Source organism: Dipodomys merriami, unplaced genomic scaffold (assembly GCF_024711535.1).
Source record: "Dipodomys merriami isolate MVZ:Mamm:240054 unplaced genomic scaffold, mDipMer1.0.p SCAF_2, whole genome shotgun sequence".
Classification (NCBI taxonomy): domain Eukaryota; kingdom Metazoa; phylum Chordata; class Mammalia; order Rodentia; family Heteromyidae; genus Dipodomys; species Dipodomys merriami.
In genome coordinates, this window is record NW_027203381.1 from 35695326 (window position 1) to 35720954 (window position 25629).

At 36.8% G+C, this 25629-nt stretch overlaps 1 long non-coding RNA gene across 1 annotated transcript in view; it reads left to right on the forward strand.

The window, feature by feature from the left end:
• The first annotated feature begins 794 nt into the window (after nucleotides 1–794).
• LOC138831593 (uncharacterized) overlaps nucleotides 795–25629 on the forward strand; it is a 41619-nt gene continuing 16784 nt past the window's right edge. Inside the window, exon 1 of the long non-coding RNA XR_011373395.1 lies at nucleotides 795–903. This is a non-coding gene — a long non-coding RNA (uncharacterized lncRNA). The remainder of the gene's footprint in view (nucleotides 904–25629) is intronic.

The window sequence follows — 25629 nt, forward strand, 5'->3', positions numbered from 1 at the left end:
TCTGGAAGGTCCAGACCCAGGTTATCAGTGTTTCAGCTGGAATTACAACAGAAGGACAAGAACAAGGAAAAACAAAGGACAAGGAAAACAATGTTTCTGCTGAAAGGCAGAAAGACAGCCTTGTTTACATGGGCTCCCAGCTGACTGGATGAGTCTCATCCACATTAGAGAGAGAAATCTGCTTCACTCAGTCGACTGCTGTTTATCTCTTACAGAAACACCTTCATCAGCACACTTAGAATTATGTTTGACTTAATCTCAGCCCAGTCAAGCTGAGACAAAATTAACCGTCACAATGCCCTTAAGAAAACCCCTACCCCGGCTAGCAAGAAAAGTGGACTCCTCTCTACAATCATAAGGTGAAGACTTACACCAACATCCTGGAGGGGAGAGGGCAGTTGACATCTCACCTCCATGAGCTTCTGATGAGTCCACATCTGGATACAAAGTGGTGAGACTTTGGACAGATGACTCAGCAAAGCCTGGGCTCATGATGCACAAAAACTCTAAGATTATATATGAGTATATCTAAGACACTGATGAGTATGTGGCTATTTGTGTAATCATTATTGCACAATAATTCTTCCTAGCTCATAGTTCATCACAAACAAGTAAGATGCTAGATGTGATCCATGAGCCATGATTTGCTAATCTCTGGTTGGGCAAATATAGGTAAATGATCATATGCTTGATTTCTTTCCAGTGAATGGACAAGTGAAGGCAAATCCACAAAGCCCAGCCCTGATCAGACAAAAGCATTGTGAAGTTATCCATACCAGGGAATGCCTCCTTGCCTGTCTGGAAGGAAAGGCTCCAAGGTCTCTGTAGTTAGAAGTGCCTCAAGACAGAGAAGCCCTAAGTCCCTGTGTCTCAGCATGGAATGCTGGAATACCTGGAAGAAAAGTGAGTTTGATTATTGTATTAGGAAGAAGGGATTGTGTGTGTATATTTGTATATATTTCTCTTTTACATTAAACTCCTAGAATCTAAAGTCAATTTATTCTATATACCACAATGTTGAAGGTACCAAGTAGTAGCTTCTTCTGTTTGCATTTTCGGAAGAGAATGTCCAGAGATTGTTTCCTTTGGACACCTTGGTAAGCAAAACTGTTCTCATTTCATCTAGTTCAGGTGTGGTTTATAGACTAAGAATAGGAAAGGTTCAATGGCTGAGTTATGAGTTAAAAATATACATCTGATTAGTGTAAAATCCACATCTAAAGACCTGTTCATTGTTCTTTCTTCTCTGTTCTTTGTTCCTGCTGATTTTGATGGTTCCTCCATTTTTGGAGACAGAACCTTCTTCTCTACCAGAAAAAGACTTGCTGGATCTCTGGATTCACCTTCCCTGCTTGTGCTCCAGGGAGAAAGGTGTGAGCAGTGTGTCCTCCTGCTATAGCTACACAATTCATCTTTGCACCACAGTCAGCTTTTACCATTTCATATTTCTGAATCCCCTCTGTCAACAGCTTCTAGTGAATGTGTGTAAGTACACTCCCAGTATGGACACAAATCTTTAAAGCTACCTCCGTCTCTATTTCATTTACTTTTATATGTTTACGATTTCTTAAGTGATTCTACAAAGGGGTTTCCATTAAACAGCTCAGTTTATAAGTACAATGCACCTTGGTCAGTGACACCCCTGCCTTTTGATGTTATTATTTTAGACTCTTTGAAAGATAGCTTCCCTTCAACCAAACTGTCTCCTGTCAGAGAATTTTGGTATTTAAATTTTGGTATTTGGATCAATTCAATTGGAATATATCATTGGACTTGTTCCTGAGACTGATCTTTGGTCTGTGAAACAACAATCTGGTGATCTGCTGGATTCAGAAGCCCTTAGCTGGGCTACTAACAATAGGATCCTATGAGAGAGCCCAATCAGTAGAGGAACAACAAGACATGGGGTATTTCAGCATACATCTATTTATAATCGATTGCCTTAAGCTACCACACTGTCCTCAGTGTGCATCAATTTAGAGCCTTCACAGAAACGATTCAAATGCCAAGCATCTTAAAGATCCATTCCTCAACGCAGACAATTTGAATATGAGTCAACAGAGACAAAGGTTTTCTAAATAATTAATTATGAATATTATTGCTAAAGCAACTGCATTTTGTCTCTATCTCCAAATTTCCTACTCTGTGTCTGTCTGTCCATCTGTCTCTCTTTTTTTCCCCCCTCCAATTGTCATCTCTTCTATGGAGGCAAGGAATGGAGGCAATGCTTGTCCAGTAACACCAGGTGGCAGCAGTGGGTTTTTAAGCCAATACATTTCTCCTTTTACCAATGGGCAGAAGTTACCATGATTAAGAACCAATTTTAGTTGAGGGAAAACTAGATTTTCATTCTCTAGAATGACACGAATTCCCTGTTCATAGTTTCATAAACTAGTAAAGACATAGCCAAATACTATTCAAGGTGTGGTATCAGGAACGGTGTGACTAGAGTCTTTGAAAATGGAATACAGCCTACACAAAATTAAGACTCTTCCCCTCCCAGAAGATAAACCATTGCCTTAGGAGAGTCAGTGATTCACAGAAGACTTGCATTTAAAGCATTAGAAGTCATTGCCCACTCCACAGTACTTCCCAGTGCGCAATTTGGAAGGAAGTGATTTTTCAACTTACGATTGATACTTGAAAAGTAACTTGCATTTTTGTTGTGATTTATTTCTTGTATTACTACTCTATTACTTTTAAGACTGTGGTATAAATATCATTTAACAAAGAAACTTATTAATCCTTCTGGAAAGAATTAAATCATGTCAGTCTTTCAAGCAAGAAATAGAACAAGATTAACAAGATGACCTTAGTTTGGCATGTTGGGTTAAGAAAGAAAGATCAGGGCTGGGAAGGTGGCTCAGTGGTAGAGCGCTTGCCTTGCATGCCTGAGGCCCTGGGTTCGATTCCTCAGCACCACATAAGCAAAAAGAAAAAAGCCAGAAGTGGCGCTGTGGCCCAAGTGGTAGAGCGCTAGCCTTGAGCTGAAGAGCTGAGGGATAGCTCCCAGGCCCAGAGTTCAGGCCCCACGACTGAACCCCCCCCCCAAAAAAGAAAGAAAGATCATATGTGTACCCACATTCTAACAAGGTTTCATTCAGCACTTACTCTGAATAATTGAAGCAAATATGGACTGATTTTAACAATAGATATGGGATGATAAGGGCAATGATCTGAAAAAATTCTGCATTTCAATCCTAGCTCTGCATCCTAAACTTCATCTGTGGCTTTGAGTCAATAATACAACAAATCTACAAAACTGAATGTTCTGTTTTAACTGTGTAAAGTACACATATTATTTTACATGATTTCTATATTGTAATTTTTGCTTTTGGTTTTGTGTGTGTGTGTGTGTGTGTGTGTGTGTGTGTGTGTGTGTGTGTGTGTGTGTGTGTGTGTGTTGTCGGCTGTGGGGCTTGAACTCAGGGCCTGGGTGCTCTCCCTGAGTCTGTTTGTGCTCAAGGCTAGCACTCTACCACTTGAGCCACAACACCACTTCTGGATTTTTTTTTTTTAAGTAGTTAATCGGAGATAAGATCTCACTGGGACTTTTCTGCCCTGGCTGGTTTTGAATCATGATCCTCAGATTTCAGCCTAGGTAGGATTACAAGCGTAAGCCACAGGCACTTGGCCTTGTGATGTGTTTTTTAATGATGAAAAATTTCATTTGTTTTCTATTGTTTAGTTGTTATATATACTTGACATAAAAGGTGAAGAACATGGTGTGTGTGTGTGTGTGTGTGTGTGTGTGTGTGTGTGTTACATGTGTGTACTCTTTTGGGTTGATCCTGTTTTTAAACTCACAGGTGAAACAATATAGGTACATGTATTTCTTCTTATGTGGAGGTACAGTGTGCCTTTATTAATTTACTTTGCAAATAGCCCTTGAGAATGCTGTTTGTGTAAGTCATTGTATGATGTTGGAGCCACGGAGGGAAGTAGTGACAATATAAAATTGGTTTTGTTTCAACAACTGAGGCAAATTCACCTTTTTTCATTATTTCTTTCATCTCCTGACTTGAAGAATGCAGTGGACAGCATTACATGAAGCACACCATAGGAAGCAATGTCACTTAACATTATGGGTCAAGTGCAGGAAACTGGATGTATGCTTTGGTTCTGCAAAAAAATGGAGAATCATACTTAAATCCTGGACATTCATAGTGGTGAAATGACAGCTATATTGTTTATTGCACACTTAAGACTCCTTATCATTCTCAGGAATTGTGCCCAGTTGTAGAGGATGTCAGGCCTTTCTTTATTAGAAATACATATTCAATTAGAAATAGGTGCTGACATCATGGTCAAATTAAGTCATTTCTACAAAATTATCAAGGATGGGACCTGGAAGATTGTATGCCTCGCAGCAGCATCTCCAAGTTCCATACCATACACTAAGAACTTTATTAACTACATATCATAGCATGGGATAAGATGTATATGATCAGCTTAGGAATAAAGGAACTGGGAGGGTCAGAGAATGATGAGGGGTAAGTGAACTTGAAGCACATGACAGTGGGTAAGGAAACTCACTGAAAACTGCTGAGTGATGAGAGAGACTAACACAGCGATTAGCAAACTGATTCAAGTATAATATACGAATGTGTGAAATCTCACATTGGAAACCCTTTGTACTGTTAACAAACTAAAGAAAACGAATGACAGGAATGGATAACAGGTTCTGTTGGCAATGGGTATCAGTAGGCAGGAGGTGAACAGAGAAGGTAAGAAGGGTAAATACTGGCTCAGTAATTTATATGCACATCTAAAGTAGAACAGAGGAAACTGTTACAATTATTTTTGTGTGTGTGTGCTGGTCCTGGGGCTTGAACTCAGGGTCTGGGCACAGACCCTGAACTTTTGTGCTCAAGGCTAGCACTCTATTGCTTGAGCCACAGCTCCATCTTTGGCACTTTGCTGGTTAATTGGAGATAAGAGTCTCGTGGACTTTCCTGCTAGGGCTGGCTTTGAACCAAGATCATCAGATCAGTCTCCTGAGTAGCTAGGATTACAAGCGTGAGCCACTGGTATCCAGCCCATTGCAATTATTTTAAGAAGAGAGAGTGGGATGGGGTAGAGTGTTTAAGAGGGTGAATTTGATCAGGGGATATTGGACAACAGTGTAATGAATACCCCTTATAGAAACAATAGGTGCTGAAAATATTGAAAACAAACAACAGCAAGTGCTTGTGAAGATAATGCAAGGAGAAAGGAGCCTCTGTATCGTATTGGTGAAAATAAAAATTGAACAGCCAATATGGAAGCCAATATGGAAGTTCTTCAGGAAACTAAATGTCAAACTGCTATTGTGCTATACAATTTTTGGACATATCTCCAAAGGAATATAAATCAATGTGCCAATAGAGATACCTAAATGTCCATGTTTATAGCAGTTCTGTTTAAAATAGCAAAGCTATTAAATGAATTGAGGTGTGTAAGAACTGATGAATAGGTAACAAAAACATGGTAACACACAACAGAGGAAGGTACATTGGAGTATTCTAAAAATGTGAATGAAAATATATCATTGGCAAGAAAATGGATGGAGCTAGAGACAAGGTAAGGTAACGTCAAGCAGACAAATACTGCATGCTTTCACTTGTATACATGGTCTACACATAATAGCAACAATACTAATAGTTTCAGTAATTTATATATCATTGTAAAAATGGAATTATTTGGGGGATGGGATTGGCAGGAGGGAACGAGGGAAAAAGGAGAATGATTGGAGTGAATGTGATCAAGGTACATTATGTATGTATGAAAATAATAAAGGCATTAAAAAGGCAGAAGGGAGGGGAACAAGAAAGAGTAATATAGATGAGGTGAATTTGATCAAAATACCTTATATGTGTGCACATAAGTATCACAATGGAACCTCTTTGTACTAATACTAATGCTAATAAAACCTTTTAAAAGGAGACCAATGGGGGAGAAACTTTAGAAACTTCCCCCAGGTGATGAGAGAGAATTAGGATCAAACTCTAGAACCCTCAGTTCCAAGCCATGTTTGAAAGAGTCATTTCAGGTACTTGGTCTTGTAGTTAAGTCTTCTGCTGTACAATCATGGCAGAACTCTGAGGAGGAATTACTTGGACAATTAGAGCACTCGCCATCCTCAGCATTACTGTGTCTCTTTAAGAAATCAATTTGCAAAATTCTTGCTGTAGTCTACTCTGGCATTAAAAGTAGGAAGAATCTTTGAGTTGTAGTCAATATCAATTGCTTACAAATAAACAGAATACCTGAATAGTTTTGAAGTACTCTTTTATTATTTGAGAATGAGTCATGAAAGGATGTTTCATTATTTTCTGTTTAAAAGAATCATATTCCATTTCCCTTCATTGGTTTATGTCTTTTATTACTAATGTTTCCAGAAGTCAATACATCAATGTTGTCAAGGAAGTGTCTATTTCTCTCTTATTATTGTCACAACAGAAAAGAAACATAGATAGTTAACAATGGTATAAACAATTTCCATCAACAAGTACTTAGGCTCAATGCTACCTAGTTAAATGTGCTGGAAATGAATGAATAAACAGAAAACATATCGCACAGTTGCAAAATTGCATATATTATTTATGATTCTCAAAGCTATAATAAAGTATAGTAACCATTTACCAATTAATGGACTGGTCTAAGCTCATGAGACATCAAGCCGTTTGACCAATGATTTCTTTTTTGGAGGCCAAATTTTCTCTGTAGCTTTCATTGTCTAAAGAAACTACATTTTTCCTTGTCTCTACCAACAACTGAATATCACCGGGGATGATCATTTAATATCACACTTTATTAAAACACTTAATACAAAGCTAAGCTATAACTGAAGGCAAAGCACAGATCCTGGTGTCAGAAGCTCCTCTTCAGAGCAGAGTAATGAGAAAATTATCACATTAATCTATGAATAAAGGCCCCTTAGAGATTGTCATGCCTCCGATGGTTTCATTTTTCCAAGGAAATGTGGAATAAGAAGAGCTTCTCATAAATTACTCGTTGTTAAACATTTCACATGTACAGGTAGGATTCTGTGAAGACACTGCTTCCATGGTGACATATAAAATGACACTTTGTTTTAGCTAAATTCTCCATGGCCTGTACCAGCAGTGCTATGCCTTGATCCAATGCACACAGAGCTGTTGTTTAGCCAACAAGTAGATCTTGGACAAATGGATATCCTCCAAGAAAAATTGCTTTTTATTTTTGTCAGTCCTAGGGCTTGAACTCAGGATTTTGGTGCTGTCTCTGAGTCTCTTTGTGCTCAAGGCTAATGTTCTACCATTTGAGCCACAGTGCTTACAGTAGTTTATTGGAGAGAAGATTTTCATGGACTTTCCTGCCTGGGGTAGATTTGGACCACATCCTCAGATCTCAGCCTCCTGAGTAGATAGGATTACAAGAGTCACAGATCTAGTTGACAGATATTGGCAGATCAAATGATGTGTTGTTGTGTTCTCATAATGTTATTCATAAATGGCAATGTTTCAGCCTAGAATATCATCATCCTGATCAGTTCTTTTGGAAGTTCAGAAGAGGGCAAAGATCAGAGAAGACTCAGACATGAGCTTGCCTCCAGGAGTCTGGCTCTAGTATCTCTGTTTTCAAACTCACCTGGACAGCTAAAGGAGGAGTTGTAGTACAGTGGAGCTTTGTTGGGTGAATAGATGAAGCAGTGTCTACCTGGAGGCCCATCTGTCATTTCCTGCTGCTGACAGATGCTCCTGGCTGCCCTAGGCTTCTGGGCAGGATCTCTGTTACCAAGTCAACAGCCAAGGATGGTTCTACAGAAAGAAGATGAAGCATTCCATAGGTGGCTATTACAAAAAGAGAGACTATTGCAGAAATGAAGAAATACGTAGCCACTCTTTGAAGATTTAGGTATAAGGTTGTAGGAAAGCTTTGACTATCTTTCTAAAAGGCTAGAATATTGTCTCCTTAGTAACAAAAGAGTTTATATTTGCCAAAGTCAAATGCAATCTGCAGTCCAGGCTAGAAACCGAATGGTTCTTGTTGCTATTAAAACGATCACCAGGGAGTTCAAGGACTTGGGAGTCATTTGAAACGGCCTTGGAAAATCTGTTGAAAGAATTGCCTCAAACCATTTTCCCTAGTGGTTGTTCTTTTGTCCCCTATGCTGTAGTACATAGCATATGATAAAATACATCCTGTATATTTATAGTGTGCCCAGAAAATGCCAAAGTGCTTGAGGCTCTGACATTGTTTTCATTAGAGATTAATACTCAAGGGAATGCAAATGCCAGCTTTTCAAATATGCTATAGGTGGAAAAATCTAAGCAATGCCAGCTTTCAAAAAACATTGTGTGCTATGAGACACGCTTGACCAGCTATTTGTGACTAGACTGGAGAAAAGATATTCGGAGAAAATGCAAACAGATTTTTCTACCTCTTGATAGGAGAAATGTTTCTCATACTGGCCAAGATCTCAAAACTTGATTTTTCAGTTAACCTTCTCTTTTTTTCAAGGGTAGCTAGAAAATCAGAGAAAGATAACTTATATTGAAACATTACAAGCTTTTTACCCTGCAATATAGCTCATTCCTTTTGTCTAAATTCATCAATCTCCACTTCTCAGTCATTGGCATGTATCATGAAAGAGGAGTTCCTTTATCAATGTTCTTTTGAGGGGCTTTCCATATTCAAGTGGCCATCTCTAACATGCTTTTGAGAAGTACTAGGCCTTGCCTGTCTTTATATTTGTCCTTTGGTTTTTTACTTGGAAACCATTGAATAAAATAATAATGAGATCTACTGAGGCTCCAGTTCTTTTGGAAAAATGTATGCTATATGACTTCAAACCTGTGCTTTTCGCATCATCTCCTGATTGCTTGTGAAATAATCTCTTAAGTTTCACACTGATTGAAAAACTTAGCGTCATCAGCCATTCCAGGTAGAAAGCCACATGACCTCAATAACTATGTGAAGGCTTACATTTATATATAATCATGGCTGGACACACACTTGTAATTTTTCTTTCAGTATCTACAGATGTCACATTCTCTTTCTTCTCATGGGAAGACTAGGAGGAAAATAGTAACTACCTTCATTCATGACAGAATCCAAGGACACACTCATATCTCCATATGTTTATTGTTTCTATTATCTTCACTAAGCATTTAACGACTGTTGTATGTCAGGCATCATAGCAGGTAGTGGAACAAAGAGGAATAAGATGCATTCTAAACTGACCAGAAGATTCTATTTATACAGAAGGAGTTAGGTCAATAAGTATGTAAGACAGTGCAGAGTGATGACAGCTAAGATGATGGTGACCATGCAGGAATTATTAGAAAGCCATACACTGATCTCCTAACCCCCAAACTGGCCATCCCAGGAAAGGTTTATGGCAAAGGAGACCCCTGAGTTAAGCCTTTTATAGTGTAAGAAGTTAATCATAGAATGGATGTGGGCTCAGAAGTAGTGATGAGTGTCAGCAGGAAAAAGGGGTGGACTAATAAAAGAAAGAAGAAGAAATTGTAGGTAAAAGACAGAGAAGCAAGGGACTCCATAAGAAGGTTTGGAAACATTAAATCATTGTGTTTGGCTTGCTTGAAGAGCAGATTCCATACAGTGCCCAGGCCAGAAGTGCCAAAGGAGAGATGGCCAGCAGAGGGCTGAAGGGGGACTCCAGGCTACTGTGTGTATCCCATGTAAAGGTTATAAGGAGCTGGTAAGGAATTTTGCATGAAAGAGTACATGATCTTGCTTTTTCTAAAGCAAGATGAAATAGATATGTTCCCCTCAAGTACAGTGGGATTTGGAGGTAGTGATGAGGATAGTGGAGAGATGCTTATATGATCTTTTTTTAAAAAATGATCATTTTAAGTAGTTGTACCAATGAATTGCCATATAACAACGCAGTTTATAAAGATAGTGCCTCTTGATCTTTAATGATAACTACACCTTTGTTTCTTTTCCTCTTTTATCTATTCATCAACAAGATATTCAGTTTTATATGTGCACATTTTAAAGTAAATCATCTTCAGCTTGTCCTTCATATTTTTAAAGTGTCATTCCTGGCTCTCACACATAGGATAATGAAGTTTAAGCCAGAGACACAAAGACTCAGCTTAAGATCCTCAATCTTTTTAATAAAAATGATGGCAGCTGCATACCTAGGGAAATCAACTATATGAGTCAATCATGCAGGAATGGATTTATATTTTCTGTTCCACATCTTCCAGGAAGGAAGGGCTTTGAGCCACATTCCCATCAGTTCAAGTAAGGCAATGTGAGATCACATGGCATTGGTTTCCTGACCACAGTGCCAGGCTTACACTCTAGATCTAAATTCAAATAGAAACATGTTTTCTTTATCCGTTACATGCCACTTAAGTAATAATGATATCTGCATTAAAAAAAACAGGAGGAAAGTGTGAACTTGTAGAAGCAGTAAATTGGAGTATAACTCAGTAGTAGAGTGCTTGCTTAGCTTAAGTAAGGCCTTGAGTTTCATCCACTAGCACCATATTAAAATAAAATAATAAAATAAAAAGTGGAATTTTATTCAGTTACTGGATTTCTTCATTGGTAAACTCAATTAACTTGTTCACTGTTCTCCTTTGGAAAGGAAATAGGACCATTTCTCCAATCCTCCCCTTTTATTTCTATTAAACTGGTATATGTTTATTGTTTTTTTGTGTGTGTTGCTGTTGTTGGTTCTGGGGCTTGAACTCAGGGCCTGGGCATTGTCCCTGAGCCTCTTTGTGCTCAAGACTAGCACTCTACAACTTCAGCCCCATTGCCACTTGCAGGGTTTGAGTGGTTAATTGGAGATCAGAGTCTCACAGGGACTTTGACTTTTCTTCCCAGGCTGGCTTGGAACTGCGATCCTCAGTTCTTAGCCTCCTGAGTAGCTAGTATTACAGGAGTGAGCTACTGTCACCTGGCTCATTTATTGTTTTAAATATAGGGATATATATCAAATGAATAATTCTACAATGAATTTAAATACAGTGATGTCCACAGGCATGCAGTGTTTTTCCACCCCTGAGTCCCTCTTGATCTGTTGGTAAGTTTCTTTAGGAGGACTTGGCTTTTCTTCTTATGTGTCATCTTGATGAACCAATAATTGAAGTGTGATATCCTAATAATATGGAAGCTTATTAAGTTTCTAGAGGATTTCAGCAACATGAACTCTCAGTATGACTGGGCAGAACTAATTTGGAAATCAGGATAATCATTTATAAATTAGGATTACACTTCTACGTAGCCACTTACAAACTCTTCTATATGTCCATGTGGATAGAAATGTGGAAACACTTACTATGTTAACAGTCAGTAAGATCACAAAAAAAAATAATATAGGCATTCAAGCGAATCAGTAACTTCTGATATATTTATTCAGTGGAATAGTAAATATTGGCCTCAATGAATGATTACTAACCATAAATTGCTGCCTAGAAAAAAATCTTAAAAAGCAAAATTTGAACTGGAAAATTAGTGTAATCATACAAAATATAAAATTCCATTTATAGTACATTAATAAATTTAAAATCTCATATATGATTTCTGAAATAATTTATGTAGTCACACATAATATACAATATTAAAATATAATATGTAATATAGATGTCATAAAATGGATAAGCTTAAATGGAAAGCAGTCATAACTCTGAAGAAGGTAGGTTAAGATGGAGACAGGAGATACTGTAAGTTTAAGATGTAGCTAGAACATTTTGTTATTCTTATAAATCTATAATAATAATATTGAATCGAGAAAGCTTGATGGTAGGTGGGAACATTATATTATTTCATGATTACTATCATTTTCACAGTGATGGAGATGCAACCCAAGGCCTCATGCATGCTAAACACCTGCTGTACTATTGACATTGTATGGGGTTGAAGCTCTACATATTACTCTGTAATTTTAGTAATTTTATGATGTTTCATAAAAAAAGTGTTATGTTGAGCTACAGAAATTGATCTCTGAAGGTAACTACCAATATACTTCTTAATAACTTTAGCATTCTATATTTCCCCAAGACTTAAAAACCTGGTTCAACATTTCAGAAAATTGCTTCTCCTTTACTTTTGCTTGCTAATACATTCTCTTGCTTTTCAAATCATGATTCATTTCTATTCTTAATAATCCTGTATAATAGAATATTCTTCTACATTTAAAGCTCTAATTATTTCTGTATCTAGAGGCTTCAAATTTTCAGCAGAAAATGTCTTTAATTCTTAAAAAAATTAGCAAAATCCATAAACTGTTTACAAATGAGTTAGACACTGTCAAAACTAGTAAATCAACATTAACAATTATATTCGTTTCATTCTAATAGTCAACTCTCTAGAGCAATCCCTGCTCTCTGGGTATGTAGAGCATTACAATTATTTTTTTCTCACTTGTTCTTCATAGGAAAAAGGAAGCAAATGAGAGAACTTAAGTAAACTTACAAAAATGAAAATATTTAATTGGGACTACTATTATCACATATTTGGTAATCCATTCTATTCATTAAAATGATGAAAACACAAAATAGTTTTTCATATCACATTTCCCGGGGTTTTGTAGAACTCAGCTGTGAATGAGTGGATTCTAATGACAAGAAAAATGTCATTGTGACCCGATTTATCCATTCTGGGATGTGTGTGCGTGCGTGCGTGCGTGTGTGTGTGTTCAAGGTTAGCCCTCTACCATTTGAGCCACAGTTCTACTCCCAGCTTTTTGTGCTTAATTAGAGATAAGAATCTCATGGATTTTCCTGCCTAGTCTGGCTTTGAACCATGTTCCTCAGTTTCTCACCTCCCAAGTAGCTAAGATTATAGGCAAGAACCACTAGCACCTGTCTGAAAACTAAAGAGTATAAGCCCTGGAGGTGTGGGAAAGATGATTCACAGAGCACTTCTGCATGCAGAGTTTTAAGAGGACTAGTTTTTTGATTCTCTGTTTCCACATTTACATTCCCCCAAAATAGATAAGCCTGGCAGGCTTGCATTCATATTAATCTTTTCATCCTTTTCATAAAGAAAGGCAAACACCATAATGCTATTTCCAGATTGTACCAGGATAGCTAATTATGACCTGCTAAAACCTCCTGGATATTGAAATAGTCATAACTTGAAAGACTGGCTACAACAAAATTTTCATTTTTGATTGATATAAATTCTTTAAAATTGAAACTACTTTTCTCAGTTATTCACAGCTGTTAAGAATGAGGATTGCCCTATCTAATGAGATTCCAAATTCAGTAAAACCTAAGCAGTACAGATCATGCATGGTATTAATATTTTAAAATGACCTGTGGTCTCTATATTTTTCAAGAACACATTAAATTAAAATTTTTTGGTAAAATATTTACATAATTTCCCCCTCAATTTATGTTGATATTTAGGTAGTGAAAGTTCATTTTTACTTCTTGTGGTACTGGGGATTGAACCTATGGCTTTATACATGACAGACAAGCCAGCATTCTACCACTGAGCCACAGCCTCTGCAAAACTTAGTTTTAATCCAATTATAATATACAGTTTGGCAAAATATCAAAATCTATTTTTACCAAAACATGAGCTATTTATTCAACTAGATAAATTCTTATTATATTTGATTTTATTGAATTCATGAAGTTTTTCTCCTATTAAGAAATAATTAAAAATCTGGAGTTACTAAAACTCACATTGGAAAATCCTGGACACAGCTGAAAATAAGCCAGAGTCACCTTTGTCAAGTGTGGTGAGGGATTTATGTGAATTAAAATATTTAAAACCTTACGCCCCCAAATGTAGGGAGTTGAGACTGGAAGACATAGGCAGATTTCACAATGGTCAGGGAGCAGGCATGAGCTGGTCTCTATCCAATTAAGAAGTATCATTCATCTTCCTTTGTCTTTTCTTCTCCTCTTATCCAGAGCTCCCTTCTGTAGCTTGTTACAGTAACTACCCTCCCATTATGACTGTTTTAGATATTCCTCCTATTAGAACCAATAATGCTATCCAATTCTAAGTGGATCCTGCATTCTGTGAGAATTGGCAATCAAACCAGTGTAATGAGGTTAGATTATATATGGAAATAATATTTCCATCAGATAATACATTTAGATGTTAATGAAAGGGACTGTTTTCGGGAATCAATGAAATACTCCAGAATAAGAATTTGAAGAAATTCCACTGACAATTAGAGCTCCAGGAATAAAAGATTTTGGTGGTTATATTTCATAGCATCTGTCATGCTAATTTGTCTGTGAAAGCATAAAGCTCAACCCAAGAAATACTATGTGTAAATGATTATTCCACATGACTTCTAGAAACTTATTCAGAAAATAAACTTGAAAATCTGTGAACTTTGCTAAGGATGCATCTTACAATATTTTGTATTATTTAGTGTAACATCTGGTGCCTATAGGATGTATTCTTTGTCACTGCTGTCAGCAGATCTAGGGACACAACCTTCTGAATCATCAATAAGGTTAGTTCCTTCTTGCCTCACATTAAGATTCCCAAACATTCTGTATCACACAACTATGAATGACAGTTGTGAGCTACAAAATTTATAAATATATATATAGTTAAGTAAATAAATATGTATAAGCATGTATGAATAGTTAAGTAATTAATATTTAAATATAATGTAATAGTGTGTGTGTGTGTGTGTGTGTGTGTGTGTGTGTGTGTGTGTGTGTGTGTGTGTGTGTGTGTGTGTGTGTAATGCTGGGCACCAGTGGCTCATACCTGTAATTCTAGATACTCAGAATGCTGAGATTTGAGAATTGTGGTTCAAAGCCAAAGCTAGTCTGGGCAGAAAAGCCTTGAGGACTGTCATCTCCTATTAACTACCAAAACCTGGGAGTGGAACCATGGCTCAAGTAGTAGATTGCAAGCTTTGAGCACAGAAATTCAGGGATAATGCCTATGCCCTTAGTTCAATCCCAGGACTAGTATTCACACACACACACACACACACACACACACACACACACACACAGACACACACACACACACACACACACACAAGCATGCACACATACATGCACATTATAATATATATATATATATATATATATATCTTGCTATCTAAGATTATATTACGCAAGTGTTGAGATATCTAACTGAACTTCAGTAATTGTTGTCTGGATGTTTAACGATGATGTAATTCTAATCACAAAGTATGCAGGGGAAAATTAGTCTCCAGAAGATGCTTGTGTGGCAGAACATCATTTCATAGGCATAGACTTAACCTCCTTGAAAGTACTTCCAGTATTTCCTCATGCACTATCATAGTTATTTTCTACTTTGATTTGAAAGTGATGCCAGTTTTATTCATCTTAGTCATAAACTGCATCTGAAAATGAGCTTTTCTTTTAGAATGAAAAAGGAAGCCAATTGGTTCTTTTAAATATTATGCTGGAAGGGGAAACAAAGGAGGAGGCAACAATGCTGGATAAGAAATATACTCATTATCTTGCCCATGTGATTGCAACCCCTCTGTATGGTATTTTCACAATAAAAAAATAAAACAATGGAATAAAAAATATTATGTTGGTAGCTAAGTCGGTGCAAGTGTACCAGCTACAAAGAGAATCAGCTGGGAAAGTTGCCTGCTGACCACTGGACCAAATCCCCTTCTTTCTGTAAGTACCCTCCGTTCCACCATCGATCACAGCAGCAAGGGAAAAATGATGCAATGCACAGGCTGGGTGGCTTTAGTACAATGTGATAATTCAGTGAGAGCCAAGACTATTCAGAAGGAAGCAAAGCAGATGCCTGACTCCCATCCTGATCAATGTAATCCCTCATGTAGCTGACATTTAAATACAAAAAGGGAAGTTGCAAAACCACTTTGAAAAGAAAATGTGGGTGCTTTGATACATGATTCTGGTAGGAAAGATCGTATGCATGTTAAAAGGGAAAGACTAATTAAAAAAGACTATTAGATACAAGTACAAACCACAAGTGAGTATATGTATCTACACATGTACCCAAACACAATTCTTTCTGAATATTTTTTAAAGGCAAAGGAAATCTAGGAAATCATTTATCATCAGAAGCAGACAATAGAGCTGTATTTTCAACTATAAACAGCTTTTGTAGAGTAATGGAAATTAAACAAAATGTCCCATATTAAGCAATGAGTAAAAAAATGGAAAAACATAACAAATTACTAGTAATTCAATTAAAAGCAAACACGTGAATGTTTATAGAAAATTAACAATAGTAAATTTCATACCAAATCTTACCAAAGTAAAACCTCAATACTGCTGTGAAGAATATTTTTATACATCACTGGGTAACTTAGATACTTGCTCCAAAATCTTAAATATGGATATAATCTATATCCTAGTCTTCCATGCTCATGAGCTTTTTGTAAGGAAGCATTAATAAATAAATGTCAACATAGGCATATAAATGAATAATTTTGTAAAATTAGAAACAAATTGAGCAACGATAACTTTGGCACATCCATATAAATTCTTCCCTTGTATTTTAAATGAATTTTGAGTTGCTAGCAATTAACTCAGTGGTTGCTACAGCGCTAATCTAGCATGCCTGAAGCCCTGTGTTAACCCCAGTGCTACAAAACAAAATAAAACAAACAAAAAGCCAACTGTTCTTTAAAATTAATATTGAATTACTTCTTTTTTATGAAGTTCTTTAAAGTTGTCTGGTGCATATTTGGTACTGAACACTTTCTGAAAATACTGACAAAAATGTCTACTATTCATTCTGGGAGTTGAGGCAATTCCTTTAATTCTCCCTATTTTGCAGAGAAGTGAGGCTCACATCAGCAAGTGACAGGTTCAAGGACATCCAGCCTGTGCATGGTGGAGCTTATCTACCTGACCATACCATGTTCTATGCATTGGCTACCATTTGTTCATACTTTTGCCAGCAAGGATGTTTTGGATCATAGTGTTCAAGTTAGGCCAACAGTGCATGATGTAATAGCCTACATTTCTTCCCAGTGTGCCTTCTGTCTGATCAAGAGTTGAATTTGTATGAGGACAAAAATCAGCCTTGGAAGTTTTCCACTACAAAAGCCATTTTAGGGAATGTGCAGACCCCATTTTACATCACCTTGTACTTGGCTGTTCAATATAAATCTCTTCTGCGAATGATTTCTCTGCTATACAAGTAGGAAATAGTCCATCCCAGGATACTGACTGTATTTGTTTACACTTGGCTCAAATCGTCCATGCTTTCAGAGCTATCTTACTTATGCTCAGAGCTAAAGCATTTGAGTCACAGCAGATTGTTGTGTACATTTCTGGCCAATGAGTTCCAGTGTCAATTCTCTCAGCATCGCCATTCTCATGTGCTTTCAGCGCAGACTGTTCTGCAATGGGTATTATTTATTTTCCTTGGACCTCAATTTCTGCTGTGTCTTTTCTTCTACCAAGACTGTAGGCATACCTAAATCTGAGAACACATGAGCAAAATGACAGGTCCAACCCTCTCCTAAAGAAAGGGAAAAGTAGTATCTCTCAATTCTTATAAAATGCAAGATGTGTTGAGGCTGGGGATTGCCATAAAGCATAGATCCAGGGAGAGAAACCAGATGGCCAAGACAAGGGAACAGTGAGGAATTGACAATAATTGGTTGATATGGGTATTATAAGCAAAACTACAACCCCTTGAAACACAAGGAAAATGAGATGGGTGGTGAGGGTTAGGGTTGTAGCTTCAGGGAACTCGAAAGAAAAAGGTAACGCAGTCCTTGATGTCTGATGACTAACACACACACTGGTCCCATTATTCTTCCGTTGGCAATTTTCATGTACCCTGACTGAATCTACCCTGTCTCCCTGTTGTCAGTATTGTATGGAGATTTGGCTTGTTTGTTTGTTTTATTTTATTTTTTTGTTTTTAATTTTTATCGTCAAGGTGATGCACAGAGGGGTCACAGTTACATAAGTAAGGTCATAAGTACATCTCTTGTCAAACTTGTTACTCCTTCCCTCATTTTTCTCCTACTCTCCTTGTCCTCTAGCCCCCTACCCTCAAAGTTGTAGTTTTACATACCAAGAGGAGAAAATATTTTTACTAATTCCAGGGCCCAGTTTTCACACCTGGGCAATGGTCCACCTATTTTAGTCTTCCCAGAATACATGGGATGACAAATGCAAATGCTGACACTCAGCTACTTCTGCTGGAACAGTTTTGTAGACCTTTCTGTGTGGGCTGGCCTGGAACTTTCATCTTCCTGTTCTCAGCCTCCCATGAAGTTAAGAAAAGAGGTATGTACCACTGTGAAAAGGGATTCTGAACTTGTTACTTAGGTTAGCTTTGCACCAAAATCCTTCCATTCTCAGCCACCTAATAAGGATTAGAGGCATGGGCCACTAGCATCAAGATTCATAATAATTTATTTCCATGACCAATTCTTACATATTGTACATAATTGGACATGTTCTCATTTCATGTGATTGGCAGGGCAGAAGGTTTATTTATACTAGCCTCATCACAGACATGGACAGTGTGATGATCACATGTCAACTGTGATATCCCTAAGTGATAGAAAGATTTTATCTTTATTATCATCTTACAGGACCATCCTCCTAAAATATGTTTTGTTGTTGATTGAAATATCATGATTTTGTGTGTTACTGTCCTGTTTCCTAGAGTGATAGACTTCAGACTGCTATTAAGGAGTAAAATCATATTTTATTCCATTACCAGTAAGGATAATGTGAAATTGAAATTGCTAATGTTTATAAAGATAAAAATGTGATTATTCAATCTATGTGAAAAGACAAAACAAAGCATTACACATCTGAAATGGTTCACACTTGTAGGGCTGACAATATACTGAGGTATTGTGTAGTGTTTATTGTAATTGCAATTCTCACTTTACTTCAATGGTATTTTGAGTGAGTGAATGTTGATACAAGAATACTGATATTGCTCAAGGCAGCCTTATGCACACGTGTGATAAAATTCAAGCAATAACACCTACCAGTCTTTCTAAAATAGAAACAACTTCCCATCAATAAAAACATTGCATTTCCTCTAAAAATACAAATAACAACATACAAACAAGACTTCCAACAACACTTTTGAAAAATTTCTAATAAGTCATATAATTATTTTTCTTAAAAAGAAAATGTTTGGAATATTTTCTCTCCGCTTTGCTCTTTTCATTAATAGACAATCAGAATACATACTTTAAAATAAAACTGATAGGCATTGCCCCTTTCTATAAAATCACATCAGTACTGCTGCAGAATTTTTGTTTAGTAATAGACTAAATAATGTTCCTTTTCAATTTTCCATGATTAATGTATCACCACTTTATTTTTGTTGAGTGCTTATTTTAAGAAATAATTTCCTTCTAATAATTTTATCAGCTAATAATTTACATTAAAATAATAAGGCTTGGTCTTTAAAATAATCACATGTTAATGTATGTATCATGTATTTTCAATTTGTATCTGAAATTAATCAAATATTTGGCTTTTCATAGATTATAATTTGTAAAATCTTACCTTCTGTATCTGTGTTAAATATCAGTAAGTCAATAATATATAAAATAATTGACAAGATATCTGTGTGAGTTTTCTCCACAGATGGAATTCACTAATAAATATTTGGACATTTTATCAAATGTCACCTCCTCAGAAAGATTTTACAGGTGATGTTTTCCAAAATAAAACACTCCACTCTCAAATCCATTTGTTTCAGGACCCTAAATTACTTAATCTTCTTCCTATCCCGTACAATGAAAGAATTTAGCAGGGTTTTAGTGGCCGATGCCTTCAATTCTAGCTACTCAGGATGCGGAATGAGATCTAAGGATTGCAGTTCAAAGCTAGCCTAGTCAGGAAAGACAAGGGGAGTCTACCTCCGATTAGCCAACACAAGGCCAAAAGTGGAACTGTAGGTCAAAAGGTGGAATAATAGCCTTAAGCAGAAAAGATCAGACACAGTGACCAAGTCCTTAGTTCAAGCCCCAGGACTGGTAAACATAAAAAATGTTTATTTATTTTATTGTGTTTATTTTTGTCTTTCTTTACAGAAGTATAATCTCTGTGTGTCCTCAATAAACAGAAAAGTACTTTTCACACACCTGGGCAGGAAGTGAGATACCAGGTCAAAAACAACCAACACAAGCCTGGTACTATTGATTCATATCTGTAAATCTTAGCTAACAGGAAGCTGAGTCCCAAAAACACTTGCCCAGTAAACCTTGAGTCTAGTCACCATCACTACCAAAAAAAAAAAGAAAAGAAAGAAAGAAAGAAAGAAAAAAAAGAAAGAAAGAAAAAGAAAAGAAGAATGAAAGAAAGAAAGAAAGTTTGCATGTGATAGTTGAGTTAATAAACATTTATTGAATTAATGTTATAATAACTAAGTTGAAGAACCACTTAATCAAATTTCTCATATGTAATGATAAAATGTTTATTATGTAAGTTGCTAAGGTTAGGGGTTGCTGGGATTGATTCGTAAGATGAGTAGCTTTGTACATAAAGTTATTTTAAATCTTGGTGTTATTTAGAATGACTGGTCTAAGTGTAACAAATATGCTGAAGTAACTTAAGAAATCCAATTCAGAACCGTTCTCTGTAAAGCCTGCATTAATTTACATATGTACCAAGGACTCATTCTCACTTATCTTGTTGGCTTTCAAACTTATGTCCATAGGTCTGTTTCATCTTCATTCTTATCAAATGAGGGTACTGTATTACAGCTGTTTTTCTCTACAACAAGTTACCTTGCTACAAAAAAAGACAGAGAGAGAGGTATTTAAGAAAACAGCTTAAATTATCATTGCTATTTCTCTAGTAGTTATCCATAAAATTTGCTATGGCACACAATCTTATAATTCATAAATAAAATTTACTGAAAACATTATAATTGTTTGCAAACACAGTATACTCTTGCAATCATTGGTATGAACAAACAAAATGAGATGCCTAATGATTTATACAATAACATTTTGAATTCTGTCACTATACATGAGGGTTTTTAAAATTTTTTTATTTTACCCAGTAGATTATCAAAATGTGCATGTGATTATGATCATGATAGCAAGGTTCTTCTTTTTTCTTTCTTTATTGAAGTTCACACAATGTGTGTGTGTGTGTGTGTGTGTGTGTGTGTGTGTGTGTGTGTCTAATTAATGTGGAGTGTTATGTGCACATCTGAAGGGGAGCACCTTTAGCTCTGTAGGCTTTTATCCAAGACATTTGATAATAATTACTGCATAAATAAATTCATAACACCAGGCAGCTAGAAGCAGTCTAATTGCAACAATTAATTTGTAGACTTACCTAATTAAATCTCCCTAGCCAGAATGTGTTTTTTGCATACATCAAAGTTTACAAAAGAGAAGTAACAGAGCAGGATAAAAAATGACATTGTGCCTAATAGAGTCCCCAGAGGAACTTCTAAGGTTAAAATAAAATTCTATCAGTACTGAACAAGAAAATATGCAGTTCAGCTGCAATGATAGATGATTCCACTAACCTTCATGCAAAGAGATCCTGACACATATTATTATTGAAATAGAAATGAGCATATCTTTGTCTACCTTATTGTGTTTATAAAGTGGATGGAATGGTCTGGGAGTGTAGAAACGCTTTTATATTGTACTTCAAAACATTAAGATGATTCTGATCTCTTTCTTCCTCTTGAGATTCCATCGCTACTTGTTTATCTGCATCCTGCTTTCATGTAATACTTGAGTAATAGTGCAAATACAAACCGAGGATAGAAAACTGCACAGCATGCACCTTTGCTAGAACAAAAGTACTTTCCCTGCCACTGGGAGGCATGAGGAAATTTACATTTCTCAACCTTCTATTCAGTACAGACAAGAACAAATGATGGTCAAAGTGTATTATTTTTAAAGAGAAAGGGGAAAAATGCTGGCTAAATGGAAAAAGTGCAGTAACCACAAATTATCACTTGTTTCCTTTCTTGGAGTTCATTTATTTTTATTTTTTATTTTGCCAGTCGTGGGCCTGAACTCTGGGCCTGGGTGCTGTCCCTCAGCTCTTCAGCTCAAGGCTAGCACTCTACCACTTGAGCCACAGTGCCACTTCATGCTTTTTCTGCTTATGTGGTGCTGAGGAATCGAACCCAGGACCTCATGCATGCAAAGCAAGCACTCTACCACTGAGCCACCTTCCCAGCCCTCTTAAAATATTATTTTATATGATCATATTGTTTGTATTTGGGTGAGTAAGGGGGACACAGAAAAGGTGAAATATAGGGTGAACAAATACAACAGTGGTACTCACTGGACCGTATATGGAAACTGAACTGTATATCTTATGGATTGGGAGGGGAGGGGGAAAACTGTATGTGTGAGAGAGAAGGGGGTACATAGTTGAAAAAGGAGTATACTCATTACCTGTTCATGTAACTGGAACCCCTGTGTATATCAACTTTTCAGTAACAACAAAGTGTTTTTTAAAACTAATTTAAAAATTAGAAAAATAAAAATAGCAAACAATAAAAATAAAAAAAGGAAAGAGTACAGAGCAGTTTACCTGGGGAATATTGCTATACAGTGATGTGCATACATATCTCCTTTGTCTTTTCCTTCTCACTACCTCTCTCGGTAGCTGACTCTTCTTTTGACCTTATTGGTATTTATTAGCATATATAGAACCTTCATTCTCTGCTTTGTTTTACACCTACTGGAGATACATCTCACTGTCCTTGCTAAACTAGAGTGTCTACCCAGGCAATTTTGCCACCAGAGCCTCATCCCCACCCACCCTGCCTGATTCCCCCTTAACTTCCCATGCATCTCACTCCCTCTCCATAAAGGGCCTGCACTCTTAGCTTGTCCTGTTTTCCAGGAGAGCCTAAGGCGTTCTGAGAAGGACAGGCAGCATATCAGAGATCCTAGTTCTCATCTGTGTTCTGCCAGAGGGAAGAAGAATAGATTTCATTTGGACAATGAACTATTGACTGCTACTCATAGCTCCTTAGCCTTTTATACATACATACACAGCCTTTGCATCTGAGGAGTGTGACTATGTTTTCCTAGTAAAATGCAGTCTACATTTATGTAATAAGGAGTTCAAAACAAATAAAGAAAATGGTGCACAATTGCTGTAGGAAATAAAGCCTTACTAAGTACTGTGGTAAGCCTTTATCCCAATCTAGTCCCAGAAGAAGTGTGAGTAGGCGTGGGAGGCAGACGATATAGAATGCAGGTGTAAATTTCCTCATGTATATATCATGTAAATGTTTAATACTTAATTGCAAATAGAGGATTAGATAATAGCAAGAAATTATTTGGAAGTTGTATCAGGATCCAGTGTGTGATTGTCCATCTTGACTAATGGTGGGGCCTCTTTCTCCATCCTGTGGAAAATGTAGATTCTTTATTAGTTTATGTTGACCTGAATTCTTTATGTAGATCCTTCTTCTTTTATTAATAAGTTTTTATTGTGAAAATACCTTACAGAGGGGTTACAATTACCTGGGCAAGGTAATGAGTCATTTCTTATCAAGCATTGTTGCCTCTTCCTTTGTGTCCCCTTACCATCTCTGCCCTCCCATCTCTCCCCCACCAAAGTTGTAAAATTCGTTTTTTGACATAACATCTTATACATCTCATTGTTGGGGGGTCTACCTGTATCTTGTGGCAGACACATTTCAATTTCAAATAATAATTCTTTTTTTTAATTTAAATTTTATTTTATTTTATTTGAGAACATACTGTACAGAGGGGTTACAATTACATGGGCAGGATAATGCATACATTTCTTACCAAGCATTGCAGCCTCCTCCTTTGTTTACCCTTCACCTCCCTTCCCAGCCTCCCCCCTCCCCCCCACCCAATCATACCTCCCTCCCCCCCCACACCGACATTGTAAAGCTTGCTTTGACATGACATTTTGTAATTCTCCTTGTTGCAACAGGTCCACCTGAATCCTTAAACGACTTGTTTGTCCCCATCTCCTCCACATGTTATACTGACATCAAATAAAGTGAAAGCGGGGGTTACACTGTGTGGGAGGGACATACAAAGCAACAAAGAAATAATCTTATAAATGCGTTAGAAACACATGCATGAAAGAAACGAAAACATTAAAATACATATTTAAGGGTTCGTTTTCCTAACATCACATTATCTGACCTTTTCCGCTTGACTCATCCTATACTAGATATTGCAAATAAGGGAAACTTTTGAAGGTAGGAAAATACATTTCATAATAAAGTTGTTGGCTTTGTCTTTCATGGAGATACCATTTTCTTCTTTAATTTTCTCTTCTCTATTTTTGAAACAATAAAAGGCTTTTACATGACAAACGAAACATTTCCTTCTCTTAAGTTTCTTTCTGTTGTGTCAAGGAAGACCCAGGGAAAGACTCTTATATTGAGTTCCATTTACGTTCATGTTTCACAAAAGTAATGATGGCCAGTGAATGTGGGGAGGGGGAATAAAAGAGGGAAAAAAGCCCAGAAAATGTCTTGATTAACTCTCATTCAGAATGTTATCTTCACTACACAATTTTATTTAACATGTGGATTCCCAGGGTCTTCTTTGTTCTCAGGTTTAAACTCAAGCGTAATGACTAATCAAGTAAAGTAGAAATGATCTTCCAGGCTTTAAACTAACAGGTTAATACCGCCTGTCTTAGAGTAATAAAATAGGAGCTTTCAATCCCTCTACCTAGGACATGTAATTTAATATATATATATATATATATATATATATATTTGACTCAGATAAATTTGACTTTGTAATGTGTCTGCTACAAGAAGGGTCCACATATAGAATTCAGGTCAACATAAAATAAAAGCAAATTGTATCTTCTGATAGGAATTAAATTAGAAACTCCCAGAGCAATAAGATAAAAGAAAGATAATGAAGTTTTAGCAATGGGATTAACCCTCCCTTTCTGACCTCTTTTGTAACTCTCCATCTTGGCTACTGTGACTCCACCTCTTCTTATTCGCTGGCTCCCAATAAATCTGATTGGCTGCTTTAAATGAAAAAATTAAATCTCTTCAAGGCTCTGTCTCAGTTCCCTTTTCCTCTGGCTCTATCCCATTGACTTACTTAGTGAGGTCTCTGAATTCACAGCATGTACAAATGTCAGTCCCTATTCACAATTCTGTTTCTGTGCATTAAATCAACATATCTGGATGTGGAGCCCAGTAACAGTTTATATTTTAGCAAACCTTCCAGATGAATTTGCATGTACAGTCAGGTTTTGAGAAGCTCAGCTTTCTTCTGAGGCTTTCTGAACCTTCATCACTGGCTTCAAGTGCAAAGGACAGACACTGTGCAGGGAATGTTAACTTCCCAGAATAAGCCTTAAAAGGTGATGATTCTGTCTTGTTTGCTAAAACAGCTGCATTTGATCCTCCAAATGAGTAGTCTGATTTCCCTGAGGTTGACATCTAGTAAGGAAACTGGTCACAGAGAAAGCTAGTGGGAAATCTTTCTGATGTGATTGGCAATCCTAGCCCTTCCTAGGTAGGCACCTGACATGTGAATGTATGAATGAGCTTTCCCAGACCTGTTGTCAAGTTATCTTCTTGTCTTCACATCTTTCCAGCTATGGCTTGAATGTTAATGGAATCAAGCCATTTCTGCTATGCCTTTCCAGTATTTTTCTTTTCTTTTTTTTCTCCCCTCTTTTATTTGGTCAGACTTGGGTTTGAACTCTAGTCTTTGTGCTTGCTATGAAAGTTGTCTCTCAA